The 6,000-nt window shown below is 40.2% G+C and overlaps 1 long non-coding RNA gene across 2 annotated transcripts in view; it reads left to right on the forward strand.

Annotated features, from left to right (window-relative positions):
* The window catches only part of LOC147016580 (uncharacterized), a 53,726-nt gene that overhangs the window by 47,245 nt on the left and 481 nt on the right, over positions 1-6,000 (forward strand). Inside the window, exons 1-2 of one of the 2 annotated variants that reach the window (XR_015049104.1) lie at positions 1,630-4,053; positions 5,598-5,982. This is a non-coding gene — a long non-coding RNA (uncharacterized LOC147016580). Of the gene's footprint in view, positions 1-1,629; positions 4,054-5,597; positions 5,983-6,000 lie in introns of those variants that run through there. The other variant, XR_015049105.1, reaches the window with a different exon arrangement.

Raw genomic sequence — 6,000 nt, forward strand, 5'->3', positions numbered from 1 at the left:
TTGTCAGCACGATAACTCGAGAACGGAAGAAGCTACCAATGTCAAATTGCACCACGTGATTCAGGAGGGTGATGGCTTGCGCTGATTAGATTTTGGTCAAAATCGGTCAAAGGTCAAGGTCACAGTGAGGTCAAACATAATTCCACAAAATTAATGTGGAGAACTGGAGTATTTTTGCTTCGCTCGACGTTACGAGTTCGTTTTCACTTCGATTTTAATTTTGTCTTCGGTTTTTGCGATTGCTGAGGATGCTTAAAACTCGGTTGTCAAAATTCTGGTAAAAATCGGATGTTTTGGAGACGTTTTAAGATTGTATAAAAAATATTTCACTCGACGTGTCATGGGTCGTCCCATGATGCAGTGCGCTCGAGCAGACGCGTCGTTGAGTCACGTCTGGTTTTGCATGTGCGCGCTGACGGTGTTTTCGATAAAGATGGTGTTTAAAAGTCATTTTTATCCCAATAAAGGTTATCGTCGCATGCCTGACTCTCTGAGCCGTCGGATTATGGAAAGATTGTTGGTGGATGGCCGAATATTACGGTTTTGTGACCTGATAAAATAATATTGAATAATTGCGTGGAGAAATGGAGCTTTTTTCTTCGCTCGACGTTGCGAGTTCGTTTAACTTCAATTTTAATTTTGTTTTCGGTTTTTGCGATCGCTGAGGACGCTTAAAACTCTGGTGTCGAAATTCTGGTAAAAATCGGATGTTTTGGAGACGTTTTAAGATTGTATAAAAAATATTTCACTCGACGCGTCATGGGTCGTCCCATGATGCAGTGCGCTCGAGCAGACGCGTCGTTGAGTCACGTCTGGTTTTGCGTGTGCGCGCTGACGGTGTTTTCGATAAAGATGGTGTTTAAAAGTCATTTTTATCCCAATAAAGGTTATCGTCGCATGCTTGACTCGCAAAGCCGTCAGATTATGAAAAGATTGTTGGTGGATGGCCGAATATTACGGTTTTGTGACTTTGATAAAATAATATAAAATAATTGCGTGGAGAAATGGAGATTTTTGCTTTGGTCGACGTTACGATTTTGATGGTTTGGTACAGAATCATCGTAGAAACTTCTGGTTTGCGTCGCTACCTTCTCTGGAGACAGCTTTGATGAGACAAGGTCAGAGGTCAAGTTGACGATTTCGTAAGTACCAGTCTATGACTGCTTGTTTGTTTGTTTGTAGGCACGATAACTCGAGAACGGAAGGAGCTAGCAATGTCAAATTACACCACGTGATTCAGGAGGGTGATGGCTCGTGCTGATTAGATTTTGGTCAATATCGGTCAAAGGTCAAGGTCACAGTGAGGTCAAACATAATTCCTTAAATTCATGTGGAGAAATGGAGTATTTTTGCTTCGCTTGACGTTACGAGTTCGTTTTAACTTCGATTTTAATTTTGTCTTCGGTTTTTGTGATCGCTTTGGATGCTTAAAACTCGGTTGTCGAAATTCTGGAACAGCGATAAATTACTGATATATATATATATATATATATATATATATATATATATATATATATATATATATATATATATATATATATATATATATATTAAGTCTTTAATCAGATTCTTCTGAAAAGTAATACACCTATTATCTGGCATATCCTGCTGGTACTGAATCACTTTTTTTAAAAATAAAAACAAAAAAATTGAATTTTTATAACAAATCTACTTTTTGTCTGGGACTCATTATCTGCAAACCACAATGAATTCAGAATTCAAGCTCCCCTTGGGCTTCTGACTGATTCATGCTTTTATTCGACAAGGTCAGAGGTCAAGTTGACGATTTCGTAAGTTCCAGTCTATGACTGCTTGTTTGTTTGTTTGTAGGCACGATAACTCGAGAACGGAAGAAGCTACCAATGTCAAATTACACCACGTGATTCAGGAGGGTGATGGCTGGTGCTGATTAGATTTTGGTCAAAATCGGTCAAAGGTCAACGTCACAGTGATGTCAAACATCCAAAACATTCGATTTTTGATGGTTTGGTACAGAATCATCATAGAAACTTCTGGTTAGTGTCGCTACCTTCTCGAGAGACACCTTTTATTAGACAAGGTCAGAAGTCAAGTTGACGATTTCATAAGTACCAGTCTATGACTGCTTGTTTGTTTGCTTGTGTGTTTGTGTTTGTTTGTGTGTGTGTTTTTGTGTTTGTTTGTAGGCATGATAACTCGAACGGAAGAAGCTAGCAATGTCAAATTACACCACGTGATTCAGGAGGGCGATGGCTTGCGCTGATTCGATTTTGGTCAAAATCGGTCAAAGGTCAAGGTCACAGTGAGGTCAAACATAATTCCGTAAATTCATGTGGAGAAATGGAGTATTTTTGCTTCGGTCGACGTCACGAGTTCGTTGTAACTTCGATTTTAATTTTGTCTTCGGTTTTTGCGACCGCTTAGGACGCTTAAAACTCGGTTGTCGAAATTCTGGTAAAAATCGGATGATTTGGAGATGTTTTAAGATCACGGGTCGTCACTTGGTGCAGCACGCTCGAGCAGAGGCGTCGTTGATCACGTAAAGTTTTTCCGTGTGCGCGCTGATGGTGTTTTCGATAAAGATGGTGTTTAAAAGTCATTTTTTATCCCAATAAAGGTTATTGTCGCATGCCTGACTCGCTAGGCCGTCGGATTATGTAAAGATTGTTGGTGGATGGCCGAATATTACGGTTTTGTGACTTTGATAAAATAATATTTAATAATTGCGTTGAGAAATGGAGATTTTTGCTTCGTTCGACGTTACGATTTTTGATGTTGTGGTAAAGAATCATCGTAGAAACTTCTGGTTTGCTTCGCTACCTTCACTGGAGACAGCTTTTGTTCGATAAGGTCAGAGGTCAAGTTGAAGATTTCGTAAGTACCAGTCTCTGATTGCTTGTTGCTTACGAAATCTAAAGATTTCGGAAGTATGTTGATGACTTCCATCCTCTGTTTGTGTGTGTTTGTGTGTTTGTTTGTCGACACGACAACTCGAGAACGGAAGAAGCTACCGATGTCAAATTACACCACGTGATTCAGGAGGGTGATGGCAAGCGCTGATTAGATTTTGGTCAAAATCTGTCAAAGGTCAAGGTCACAGTGAGGTCAAACATTCGATTTTTGATGGTTTGGAACAGAATCATCGTTGAAACTTCTGGTTTGCGTCGCTATCTTCTCAAGAGACAGCTTTTATTAGACAAGGTCAGAGGTCAAGTTGACGATTTCATAAGTACCAATCTATGACTGCTTGTTACTTACGAAATCTAAAGATTTCGTAAGTTTTCTTTTATGACCTCCGTCCTCTGTTTGTTTGTGTGTTTGTGTGATTGTTTGTGTGTGTGTTTGTGTGTTTGTTTGTAGGCACGATAACTCGAGAACGGAAGAAGCTACCAATGTCAAATTACACCATGTGATTCAGGAGGGTGATGGCTCGCCCGAATTAGATTTTGGTCAAAATCAGTCAAAGGTCAAGGTCACAGTGAGGTCAAACAATTCTAAATTAATATGGAGAAATGGAGTGTTTTTGCTTCTGTCGACGTTACGAGTTCGTTTTAACTTCGATTTTAATTTTGTCTTCGGTTTTTCCGATCGCTGAGGACGCTTAAAACTCGGTTGTCGAAATTCTGGCAAAAATCGGATGTTTTGGAGACGTTTTAAGAATGTATAAAAAATATTTCACTCGGCGCGTCACAGCTCGTCACGTGGTGCAGCGCGCTCGAGCAGAGGCGTCGTTGATCACGTAAAGGTTTTCCGTGTGCGGGCTCATGGTGTTTTCATTAAAGATGGTGTTTAAAAGTCATTTTTTTATCCCAATAAAGGTTATCGTCGCATGCCTGACTCGCTGAGCCGTCGGATTATGGAAAGATTGTTGGTGGATGGCCGAATATTACGGTTTTGTGACTTTGATAAAATAATATAAAGTAATTGCATGGAGAAATGGAGATTTTTGCTTTGGTCGACGTTACGATTTTGATGGTTTGGTACAGAATCATCGTAGAAACTTCTGGTTTGCGTCGCTACCTTCTCTGGAGACAGCTTTGATGAGACAAGGTCAGAGGTCAAGTTGACGATTTCGTAAGTACCAGTCTTTGACTGCTTGTTATTAATTAATTATTTATTTCACATCTGGGCAATATCTCGGGCACCTTTTGAAGGAGAAAGCTGATATTTGGACACGACAGTGATCAAGTGATTTGGCTATTTGGGGTATTTTTGATTTATTGATTATTACTTACCAAATCTAAAGATTTCGTAAGTATATTGATGACTTCCATCCTCTGTTTGTGTGTCTGTTTGTGTGTTTGTCGGCACGATAACTCGAGAACGGACGAAGCTACCAATGTCAAATTACACCACGTGATTCAGGAGGGTGATGGCGAGCGCTGATCAGATTTTGGCCAAAATCGGTCAAAGTTCAAGGTCACAGTGAGGTCAAAGATTCGATTTTTGATGGTTTGGTACAGAATCATCGTAGAAACTTCTGGTTTGCGTCGCTACCTTCTCCAGAGACAGCTTTTATGAGACAAGGTCAGAGGTCAAGTTGTCGATTTTGAAAGTACCAGTCTATGACTGCTTGTTATCTTGCCAAAACGAAGTTCTTGCAAGATGTGTTCGTCAGCTTGTATGTTTTTTTTTTGTTTTTTTTTTGTTTGTTTGTTTGTCTGTAATCACGCATAAAAAATTCTGCAGAGCACAGTTACCATTGGAAATTTTTGCAACTTCGCATATCAGAGGCCGATAGAGGTCCCTTTCAGCGCATAAAATTTTGAAGGTCAGGGTCAAAGGTCAAGGTCACTGTCGCAAATCAGGGGAGTCGACGAAACCCTTATTTTTTGAGTAATTTTAATCGGATCGTCTTCAAACTTCATGGGAATGTCGTTCATGGTCTGTCGCTCAGCTGATTAATTTTTGGTGGCGATTGGCCTTGACCTTCATGGTTAGCGCCGAAGGTCAAAAATATTTGACCCCAAGGTCAAATTTTCAAGTTTTAGGAACCATATCGTGTAGAACCTTAAATTGAACACCTCAATGAGTGCTTTCTAGATATGTCAAGCTTGAGACATTATGACGTCATTTGGTGACGTTATGAGGCAAACCCATATTTTTCATAGTTACTCGAGATTGTGTGTTTGTTTGTTTGTTTGTCGGCATAATAACTCGAGAACGGAAGAAGCTACCAATGTCAAATTACACCACGTTATTCAGGAGAGTGATGGGTAGCGATGATTATATTTTGGTCAAAATCGGTCAAAGGTCAAGGTCGCAGTGAGGTCAAACATCCAAAACATGATAACTCGAGAAGGGAAGAAGCTACCAATGTCAAATTGCACCACGTAAATCAGGAGGGTGATGGCTGGCGCTGGTTAGATTTTGATCAAAATCGGTTCAAGCTCAATGTCACAGTGAGGTCAAACATTCGATTTGTGATGGTTTGGTACAGAATCATCGTAGAAACTTCTGGTTTGTGTCGCTACCTTCTCTGTAGACAGCTTTTATTAGACAAGGACAGAGGTCAAGTTGACGATTTCAAAGTACCAGTCTATGACTGCTTGGAGATTTCGTAAGTCTATTGATGACTTCCGTCATCTGTTTGTGTGTTTGTGTTTGTGTGTTTGTAGGCACGATACCTCGAGAACGGAAGAAGCTACCAATGTCAAATTACACCACGTGATTCAGGAGGGTGATGGCTCGCACTAATTGGATTTTGGTCAAAATCGGTCAAACCTCAAGGTCACAGTGAGGTCAAACATCCAAAAAAAAAGTTATAACTCGAGAACGGAAGAAGCTACCAATGTCAAGTTACACCACATGATTCAGGAGTGTGATGGCTTGCGCTGATTAGATTTTGGTCAAAATCGGTCGAAGGTCAAGGTCACAGTGAGGTGAAACATTCGATTTTTGATGGTTTGGTACAGAATCATCGTATAAACTTCTGGTTTGCGTCGCGACCTTCTCTGGAAACAGCTTTGATGAGACAAGGTCAGAGGTCAAGTTGACGATTTCGTAAGTACCAGTCTATGA

The sequence above is a fragment of the Eptatretus burgeri genome, chromosome 11 (genome assembly GCF_056783735.1).
Source record: "Eptatretus burgeri isolate ZD-2024b chromosome 11, Ebu_testis_v1, whole genome shotgun sequence".
Lineage (NCBI taxonomy): Eukaryota > Metazoa > Chordata > Myxini > Myxiniformes > Myxinidae > Eptatretus > Eptatretus burgeri.